Source organism: Centroberyx affinis, unplaced genomic scaffold (assembly GCF_046629955.1).
Source record: "Centroberyx affinis isolate AG114_WGS23_722 - 3 ecotype Tasmania unplaced genomic scaffold, CSIRO-AGI_Caff_v1 ptg002237l_1, whole genome shotgun sequence".
NCBI classification, from domain to species: Eukaryota; Metazoa; Chordata; class Actinopteri; order Beryciformes; family Berycidae; genus Centroberyx; species Centroberyx affinis.
This window is the reverse complement of record NW_027280533.1, coordinates 178,014-189,116: the sequence shown is the minus strand read 5'-3', so window position 1 is coordinate 189,116 and position 11,103 is coordinate 178,014.

The window sequence follows — 11,103 nt, the reverse complement described above, 5'->3', positions numbered from 1 at the left end:
CAGCAATGTAGCGGCCAATCAAACTACGGAGCGTGTGCAGTTCTCCGTGTTGCCGAGAAGAATCGTCACCATAGCAACCTTGCATACCCCATACCTTTACAATGAGACAACGGAATAGGTTGGATGGATCAAACAGCTGAGACCCCATATCTGTGTCTTTGTGGACACAGGCACACACACACATGCATTAGTGCACACACACACATACACATATTATCACAGGTGTCTAATCAAAGGCAAAAAGGCAACAGAATAATACTGCTGTTACCATGTGGAAACCTCATAATTCCAATTTTGGTGAATTTACTGTTTTGACTTCAATTGAAGGATTACATGGTGTGCTATGGAATGAGAGAATTTCACCATCCTTGGGCTTATAAAATCCTTTCAAACCCCTTTGGATAAACTCAAAAATACTTGGAGATCAAGCAAAACACAAGGCTGCATTTCTTAGTTCCTGAAAAGTTGCCATTTTGGAGATACAAGGTTTTCACCTGACAGCGACAATATGCTAATGCTGTCTCCCCACTTCCAAGTCAGCAACATCAGTACAGGAGTGCTTTCTGAAAGTCTCTTAACGCTTTTTGATCTTGTGCAAAATGAGATTGATTTCTCAGTGAATCTCCCCAAGCTCCCCAGCAGCTAGGGGAGACTCGTTTGAGTCTGCGTTCGCATGCAGCCGTGGGTCACCAGCTAGTCCTTGGGATGGATAGATGCAGCTGCCGGTTTTGATGTTCAATTCTCTTTGTCTCAACACTGTAGTATTGAGGCTTTGCAGTTGGGTCCAGGTCGGGTCACATCTCCTAGCAACCACATCTGGCACCATGATGAAGGTCCAATGGAGAATTGGATGTGCGGACATTTGTGTAAATATGTAAAAGCTGGTCTAGATGAAGACAGATGCTGTATCTGATAAAGACTGTTGTGGTGTGGGTGCAGTTTAATTCAGTAACTTAAGTAAAAGTTAATCGTCTGAAGAGGTAGATTTGTTTCCAGATTTAGGTTTGGAAACTGTTTTCTTTAGTCCTAGTCTTTACTCCAAAAGAGAAGTTGTAGCTTGAGAAGAGTCAGCTCAGTGAACCTGAACAAACAGCTGTTTTCTGCATTGTTACCCAGCTAACTAGCCAGCAGGCTAATTTAGCAGAGCAACCAATGTTAATGTTAAAATACAACTTCTAGTCACTTCAAATGCTAGCTTTTAGTTATGTATGTTAATTAGTGCACAAAACAGGTATGTTTATATCAAGACAGTGACATTAGCTGTTATGGGGGACTGCCCATTGTTCCGACGGCCCATTATTCCGAAACCCCAATAGTCCGAAAAATGTCCACCCATTGGACCGAAAGCCCATTTGTCCGACAGCCCGTTATCCCGGAGGTGGTTGGGTTGAGGCATCGGGTCACTGAGGTTAGGGTTAGAGCAAGCTTACGGTCAAGGCTGTCACAAGCCACGGTTGTGGATGGAGCTTTCGGACTCCACAACCATGGAGTTTTCAGGCATGGAGCTTTCGGACTATTGGGGTTTTGGAATAATGGGCCGTCGGAACAATGGCATGGCACCCCGTTATGCTAGCTGTTTGTTAGCTAGCATAGGTAGCCTAGCTAGCTAACAAACTGACATTTTGTAAACACAAAATCGATAAGATGTGGGCCTGTCAGTGGCGAAATGATGAGTTCCTAGTCAACAACAGCACAGAAATGAACTGTGCCTATTCAGTTCTGTGAATAGATATGGTTGAGGACCTCCAATATGGCCGCCAGAGGGTGTGTTATGAAAACCCTCCATGGGAGTCAAGTGAGGTGTCAGTCATTTTCATAAGAAAATCCTTCGAGACATAGCCTCTCCTAGTTCTGAGCTGTGAGACGCAGAAGGAGAGCGAGTCAGTGAGAGACAGGGATTTAAGGACAGAGACAGAAAGAGAGACAGCGAGAGATAAGAAAGAAGCACAAAGCCAGAGCGCGGGGAGAGGGAGAGGCAGAGAGGAAAGGAGGGAAAGAAAAGAAGAGGAAGAGCCAGTGGGAGGGAGAGGGGCGCGGAGAAAGAGAGAGTGTTAGGAGGTCTAATCTTCAGTATGAGTCATAGACACTGTGAGTTCCCATCAGGCCAGCTTTTGGTGAGCAACACTGAGAAAGGGCAGGACTGTCATTCAAACGCCATAATCCACTGACCAGACCACACTTTCTGTAAAGCTAGCTGTGTGTGTATGAGAGGAGAGGAAGAGAGCATGTGAGTGTGTGTGTGTGTGTGTGTGTGTGTGTGTGTGTGTGTGTGTGTGTGTGTGTGTGTGTGTGTGTGTGTGTACACCTGTGCTTGGAACACAACAATGAGACATGCAGATGCCAGGTAGCTGTCATTGCTTTGTTACTATGGTTACTTGTGCTTTCATGGTATACCTCCTCCTCCTTTTACATTTGGTCCTGCCATATTAACTTTATTGAAATGCAAGGCTGCATGCGCTGTACAAATGTTAGAAAAAGACTGTAAGGACCTGCTTTTATAAAGCACAGGGTCATTCAAATGTGTTTCTACTCTTCTCACACGGGGACCTGCCAGTAAAAAGTTTGTAAAAAGCACTGCCTCAGGTCACAGTGAAGTTTATATGTTGATGTAACTTGACCAGTGATGCTAAATCAATACTCGTATTCTTAGATGTGTTGTATATAGACTCAGAGTCCGAGAATGACACTGAGCTGTGTTACTACCTCCGATTTCTTGGGACTTGAAAGTGCTGCAGTTCAGACGATGCCCCTTCATCTTTACTGACACTCCAATTTGTGTTGTTTCCTACAACTACATTAGTCTAACACAGATAATGGAAAATGGAGAATATCGACTGACTTAATGAACGGTTGTTGCACACTTAAGGCCAGTGAAGACGCCGTGAGATTGTGAGTTTTCAAAGAGACAAAAGTAGTGACAGAGTGCACTCATTTCTTCATTTTTGTAGTGCAAATATTCACATAAAAAGGGAAAGAATGTATGCGTCCATGCAGCAATCAATGTGCACTTAAGATGCATTCGAATGGGCTTCATTTCCTCAGACAACAAACGTCCTAAACATCGAGTCTTTTCTTATTCTGCAGTGCGCTGTGCACAATATAAAGTGAGATTTTATCATAATGTATGTATACTCACACCTCAAAGCGCTTTCAGATGTGCAGATTAAGGTGAGAGCGTGCACAGAAGTGAAACCTGTTCCATGTCAATTTCGAGGATTATAGATGAAGACGTTGACGTTGAATTTCGCACCTTTTTTAGATCAAATTAGATAGAAAAATCCTTCTATTAAATGATTTCCCAGAACTGCATTTCAAGAGGTTGCAGATCAGTGATAGGGTGTCAGAACTCTCGGTTCCCCTCTTTTATCTCCGATGATGAATTTGACTTACTGCACTCTTCAATCATCCTGCTGCGGCGAGGCAGCTTAGTGGTTAGAGAGGCCATCTTTTAACTGGATGAACTGGGTTCAAACCACGTGTCAGCATGCATCCACCATGCCGAAGTGTCCTCGAGCAAGACAATGACTCCCTACCAGCTTCAGGGTGTTGTTCTGTAGCTGACCTCTGACCTCCCTGGAGGGGGGCAAGAGAAAAGAGGATGACCCTACGCTGGTTAATAAAGTAGCACATCACCTAAAGATTAACCATTTGTCACTGTCTTTAACATATCGCAAACCTTTATTTTCTGGTTGTGCTGTTCCTGTTGGGATGTGTGTGTGTGTGTGTGTTAAGGTGGCCAGTGAAGCCTGAAGAGTCTGATACTGCTTCTCTTTCAGCTTCTGCTCCACGTTCTAATGTGATGCTGCTCCTCATGAAATCTATCTACCAAAACAGTTGTGGGGGAGGCGATGTTTTTCATTACTCTGTTTCAGACAAAAAAAAAAAGAGTACAGCTACACATTTCAGGGTTATAACTGACAATAAATGCGGTATTTATTGTTGTTTTATATTGTACATTGTTCATCTTTGTTTGATTGTACTGTACATTTAGGAATTCATGTGAATAATGTGTAAATTACAATAAAGCTGCATGGCTCTCAGCATCTATATATCAGACCATGTATTTTATGTGTTAGTATTACATTTTGCAGTAAACAGTCTCTGTTGTTGTGAATGTTCACACTCTTATTAGCTTCTCCAGCAAAATGCTTTATTAATGCAGAGATACAGGATGTGTGCAAGTGAAATTGGTGCCCGAACTGTCGAGAAATCGTACAAAATGATGTTGCCATGAGGTGATGGATTTGTATACTGTATATTAAGAGAACAAAATGAAAATAAAGTCTTAAGATGGTGTTTCTAATGTCCACAATATCACAGTTTTTACCAAATCTGCACAGTGGCAGGATGTGTATTCAGACCATAAAGTCTGTAGCAGTGATAGTTCTACTAGTTCTCTTAGCAATATAATTACATTTTATCCTTTAATACTCTGACAACATAGACCAGAGGCAGCAAATAAACAGTGGCCATTGTAGGAATCTCCCTGACCTTGCATATATCCTCAAATCAAAATTTTCCAAACTACTCCTTGTAAGGAGTAACTGTACAGCAGCATACCTAATATGAGCACTTAACCCTTAATGAAAAACTAAGTGCAAATGAAAAGTGGATGATAATGCAGCTGGTCATCTATAGATCAGATGAGATGATGATTTGATGAAGCTGTAATGATGAATGAAAGTGGTTTTGTCGCAGCAGCAGAGAGTAGGATATAGATAATAGGAAGCGGAGAGTGCTGAAATTGACACAAATACAGTAATTACCTACTGAGGATGTTGAAAATATTACAAATAAAGATACAGTGTGCAAGTTGTGTCCCAGTGGGTAAATGTGCACTGTAGGCCCAGCGACAGTGGCAGAGGAGGCGTAGTGGAGGGGGGGGGGGGGCTGTTCTGTTTACAGAAACCCTGCTCATGTTGTTCTGGTGGAGCTCGGAAGACTTCTTTGATCCTAGCAGGACCGGTACTGGCTGTCCTGGCTAATTAACAATCCACTGGCATCTGAGCAGCGAGGGGCCAACTAGCAGGCAGCTGGAGCCGGCTGCTGTCTGTGCTGCCATGTGCAGAAAGACAGACATGACCTGTGTGATCAGAGATTTATACAGTGAGGAGCTGATAAGTGGATCACTGTAGGGAGCTGAGGATGATGATGATGATGAGGATGATGATGAGGATTGATGTTGATAATGATGATGATGATGGTGATGATGATGAGGATTGATGTTGATAATGATGATGATGATGATATTGATGATGATGATGATGTTGAGGATGATGATGATGTTGATAATGATGATGATGATGATGATATTGATGATGACGATGACGATGATGATGATGATGATGGTGATGATATGATTGACGTTGATAATGATGATGATATTGATTTTGGTGATAATGATGATGATGATATCAATGATGATGATGATATGATTGATATCACCATTGATGATGGTGAGGATGATATCTGATGGTGAGGATGATGATATCAATGATGATGACGATGATGATGATATCAATGATGATGATGATATGATTGATGTTCATAATAATGATGATATTGATGTTGATGATGATGATGATATGATTGATGTTGATAACGATGATGATATTGATGATGGTGATAATGATGATGATGATATCAATGATGATGATGATGATATGATTGATGTTCATAATGATGATGATATTGATGTTGATGATGATGATGATGATAATGATTGATGTTGATAATGATGACAGTATTGGTGATGGTGATGATGATATTGATTGATGTTGATGATGATGATGATGATATCAATGATGATGATGATGATGATGATGATGATGATGATGATGATGACGATGATGATGATGGTGGTGATGATGTCGCATGACTTTTCAGAGCATAGATGATTCTTATGGTGATGATGACAATGATGATGATGATAATGACGACGACAATGGTGGCAGTGGTGCTGCATGAGTTTTGGTAGCGCAGATGTTGCTTATGGTGATGATGATGACACTGATGATGGCAATGATGGTGATGAGTAATATGATGATGATGATGATGTTTAGTAAATATAACACAATATACCTCCCAAACTTTGTTCTTACCCTCCTTGCCTCCCTGCCTCTCTGTGTCTGATGGTGGTGTCCGTGTTTCATGGACCAACAAACTACTGCAATCTATTTTTAATTCTGTGGTGGCATGTGTCATCTCTCTCCAGTCCAGAGGTTTCTAAACGACAACAACACTCAAAATCACAGTCACTGGTAATGAGCATGTGGGCAGTACTGGCGCCTTTACTTGGCAGGTTGCCACGTCCCATTAACACCCTCCTGAAGTCCCTTAAACAGGAAACAAAACTGATTTTCTCTCTTTCAAAAAAACGAAAACAAAAAACAAAACAAAAACGAAACTCTGAGTCATGCCCTGTCTACCCCTCCCTCCCCCCACTCTCTCTCTCTCTCTCTCTCTCTCTCTCTCTGCTTCCACTCCTTCTTTCATCCTTGCCTCCCTCCCAGTGTGTCCTCAAAACACTCCCTGGCATGTCCAGCTAAATAATCAGATGATTAGGATGCAGCAGGTTGCCAGGTCCTCAGTCTGCCTCCCTGCTTATCTCCTTCTCATTATGTCAGCAGCAACTTCATGCAAATGTGGGTTTGCTTGCAAAAAATACTCTGCCAAAGTAGCCAACACAGAGCGAGCTTTGCACCTGAGGCAACCACACATCATGAATACACTTGATTAGTAGAGTTTATGAGTTCATGCAAAACAAAGACAGATTGACAGCCTAGGTGACTAGCTGTGTGTGTGTTTGTATGTCTTGTGTGTGTGTTTTGTGTGTAGCTATCTGTCATTCTGCCAGTCCATGACCACACAGTTGAAGGTGTGACAAATGTCTTTACCAAAACCATAAATGGGCGGCACGGTGTCAGGAGTCAGGAAGCATTATTTACAGTAGTAACTCAAACTGTTAGCCTGCAGTTTAGCAAGTACAAATGTACTTTATGAATTACCTGAAAATGTATCTAAGAGCCTCAAACACTGCAAAAACCTATTCAAATTATTACATCTTATGAAAAATGCCAAAAATGTCTAACCTTGGAGAGTATGTTTTGCGTCCTCCAACAGCTATTCATAGTTTAAGAATACATTTTCATATCACCAACGTGCCTTAATGAGAGCAGTCTCACACTGTGCTTTTAGTCTGAAAGGGCAAAATCCACCAGTATTTAACTTTACTTTCTGTTCTTAAACGATTCTCGTCTCTCTCGTCCCTCTCACCCCCATCTCCCTCCTCTACATCCTCCTGTCTTGTCTATATATACTTCTCCTCTTTTTCTCCCCAGCTCTTATTTCTTTACCCTGTGCTTCCCAAAAACACCCAAGCATTCTAAAGACGCTGGGATATTTATTGCCTGGCCGGGCTCCCAGATGCTCTGTGACTTTGACCCTTTGCACTTCTTACGACGGCTTGCTTGTAACGTCGAGGAATTGAAGCTTATTATGCTTTGGCGCTCGCCGTGCCAAAAAGTCATGCCGGATAAGAAGTGTTGGCTAAATGCCTGAAATACAAAACATAAAATGTAGGGGTTATCTGTTCCTGACAGATTACAAATAAAGCGACTGAACAGGTAAAATAATATATCTCGCATTGGCAGCTAAATGACCTGGGTGTCTAGAAAGCATATCGGCCAGGCAGAGGGAGCAGCCTTGATGGTGATAAGCTGTTAGTATAAAGACTGAATTCAGCCCAAGAGCTGCAGAGTTAGCAAGGAGCTGAAAAGCACCTTCTTATCCTGCATGGGGTTTGTTGGGTCCTTGTCAGCACGCATGGTAAACTTTACCCCGGCCAATAGACATCATTAAGAGCTGGGTATCAATATGTTTGCTGATGTAGAATCCTTTGCAAAGTGTGCAGACTCGACTGCTTCATTTCAGACTTTGCTGTAAAGCCTTAAAAGGGATCCCTGGATTCCAAAAAGCCATTTTTTAGCCAAATAAAGGGATAAATGTCTGGGATGTAGTGGATGGTAAAACCTTCAAAATTCAGTTTGCACTCTTTTTTAGGCTGACATAACTCTCTGATATAAATTCATAGCATAAATCATGGTAAATAGTCATAAGTAATGTAAGTTATATGACGATTGGGTCTTTTAAAAGGAAAGAATCTTCAATTAATACCTTTCTATATAAGTGATTTCTGCTTATATTGGTGGTTGTTTGCCATATGATGATCACTGGCTGTCATAGATTATCCAGCTGACTTTTGACCTCTTACACAGGGGCTACAGTGGCCCATGTCATTGTCATGGCAACAGGTGTCAGATGAGAACACTTAATGGAGGCATCTTACTATTGCCACACACAACACAAACACACTCACACACAGCACCGGGTTCATCTCCCTCTCCTGTGAGTGTGTGCAGCTGCATTGCAGTGCTGTTGGATGACTCATTCTCCACCGACTTCAGGCAAACATACACATTGTCATGGGGACAAAGACCCATACGCATTGGCTATAGTTATGAATTATGGCAGTGAAGGAAGTATGTGGACTGCATGCTACAGCTGACATTTTCTGTTGAAATTGTTGGTGCAGGCAAAACTCCATGCAGGCCATTCTCTGGCTGTAAAGAATAATCTGTGAGTATCTAGCAGATGCAGCTACACACACCATGTGCCTGTTTGGTACCAGCTATGATGCAATAATTTGGATTTTCTTTAACAAGGAGCTGCAGCCCCACCACTGAAAAAAAAAGCACATATCAGTATAGTCATATGTGATTTTTGAGGAGGGATGCAGGTGTTAGTATGCAATTATTCCCCAACGCTGATGCTAGATTTCAGTGGAGAAGTGATTGACAATAATATCCCCAAAAGTTGATTGCAGTTAATTGCATTCATCTGGCATCCCAGGTGTGAATCAGCCCCTGATTTGATGGCTAGAAAAACCAACAGGACTCCAGGATCGAAACCCACTGCCCTAAAATACCAATCAATCCCACTCTGATACGCCGGCTGATTAAAAACCACCAGAGTTAAATAATCTCTGCTTCTCCTTGTACAAGCATTGCTTTCAAGTATGTGTGGCTTCAAAACCTTGACTAGACCTTGTGTGGGCTGGAATAAAAAAAAAAAATTTTCTTTTAGTTAGTAGACTGCAGCAAGAGTAAAGGCTATTTTTACTCTTTGTTCTCTAATGCACCGGTGCACCGACTTACAGCTTGACTGAATTAAATCATTTCAGACATTTTGTAAAAAAAAACACACACACACACACATTCATTAGCTTCACTATGGAAAAGTTTTGTTTCGTTCTGTCTTGCTTTACTTTGTCTTTGACTTTTCTGTCTTTTTCTCTCTCTCTTTTTATATCTAATACACTCACTCAGACCACACACACACATATCAGAACTCTGTGTGTGTGTGGGGGGGGTGAATAGTAACCTTATAACATGGACCCTATACAACCAATTAGCTGCTCTCACACACCCTCTGCTCCCTGCTGTTTCTTAGCAACAGGCCAACATCCTGCAGAGTTAGCAAGAGGCTGAAAAGCGCTTAATTATCCTGCATGAGTGACAGACTGTCATGTAGGGTTCTGTGTCCTACACTCCAAGGTTCAAATGATGGGAACCTCCAACAGCTGTCAATCAGACACGAGGCCCTGTGCACTATATCGATAGAATCCTTCATGAATTGTAACATTAGATTAGAGTGGCTTTCAATTAAGAAGTTGGACTGAAAAGCAGAGGATCCGGAGGCAGCAGAGTGCTTGTCCAGTAGGCTCCAAGCGGTCTCTAACAGTACAGTGTTGGCTCATAGAGGCTCAGTGACTTTGGTTCTGAATGACATTAATTTCACATCCAGAGAAACGGCGCTGTAGCCGAGGTCCAGAAGGAAATTGAACACGGTCTAACATTAATCTATTGGGGGGGGGGGGGGGATGAGATTGTGTGGTACTGAGATTGTCAAATATGACTTTTCAGCTCTCGCTCAATGTTTCTCTGTGTAAAAGCAACTGGTTGTATATAAGGAATCCCATTTTGAAAAGCTATGTACCCATTGGGGGAAAAAAAAATCTTTTCACTGTTTTTTTCTTGGGAAAAAAACAGTTGTTGAAAAAAGTTTAGAAAAGTTGATCAAAATAGTTCATCAAAATAGTTTCTCAACATTCTGCTTATTTTGCTTCCAGAGAAAAAAAACTTAAACTTAACGGATAAATGGGATTCTTGAAAGCAAAGTTCTCAAATTTGTTCTTAATTCTTTTGTAACTTTAAGATTGTTGCAGTCAAAAGATAAGCCTCTAATTCATTAATTCAAACACATTTTAGACAATTCAGTAGGTATTTCAAAGCATCAGTAGTTTTACTTACTGTATCTTACATTTTAAGATCAACATTTTATTGTTAAGCTTAGCTAGCTAGCTGTTAGACTGCAGAGGTTAGTTAGCATATGATAGCATTAGCTGATACCGTTTATACCTGTAATGATTTCCTTTTAAAGGTTGTGCAAGTGGATTTAAATTTTCAAACCAACAAAGGTTACGTTGCTGTATAGCTAACTGAAAAGAGTTTCCCTTCCCTTCTGCTTGTTTACATCGTGGATGATAGGTAGGCCCTACTTGAGAAGTTCCTAAGTAAGAAACCAAGAGTTTGTGAAAAGAATTTAAGAACTTCCTAAAATTTCTTCTTAGATAACTTCTTAAGACATTCAACCAAGGACTTAAGTTACCTACTAAACATTAAAAAGTCACGTGATTGAATTCTGTGCTATCATTCATTTGTAAGAAAAGTTATCACTTTAATCAAATGGTGGACATTGACTGTGGACAGTAAACATAACCAGACTTGCTGTAAGAGGCCAGAGCACCATGTAATACTGGTCTACACCACCACTGCCATCTTATACAGACTTCTATGACTTTGGCTCTGTGGGAGTCCAATTATAAAAGAAAGCTAGACACAAACAGAAAACTGCCCTCTGTCACGGCACACACACACACACACACACACACACACACACACACACACACACACACATACACAGCACTGAGTGTGTGACAATAATTCAGGTGTTTCAGACACTGATATTTCAGCTCACCAGTTT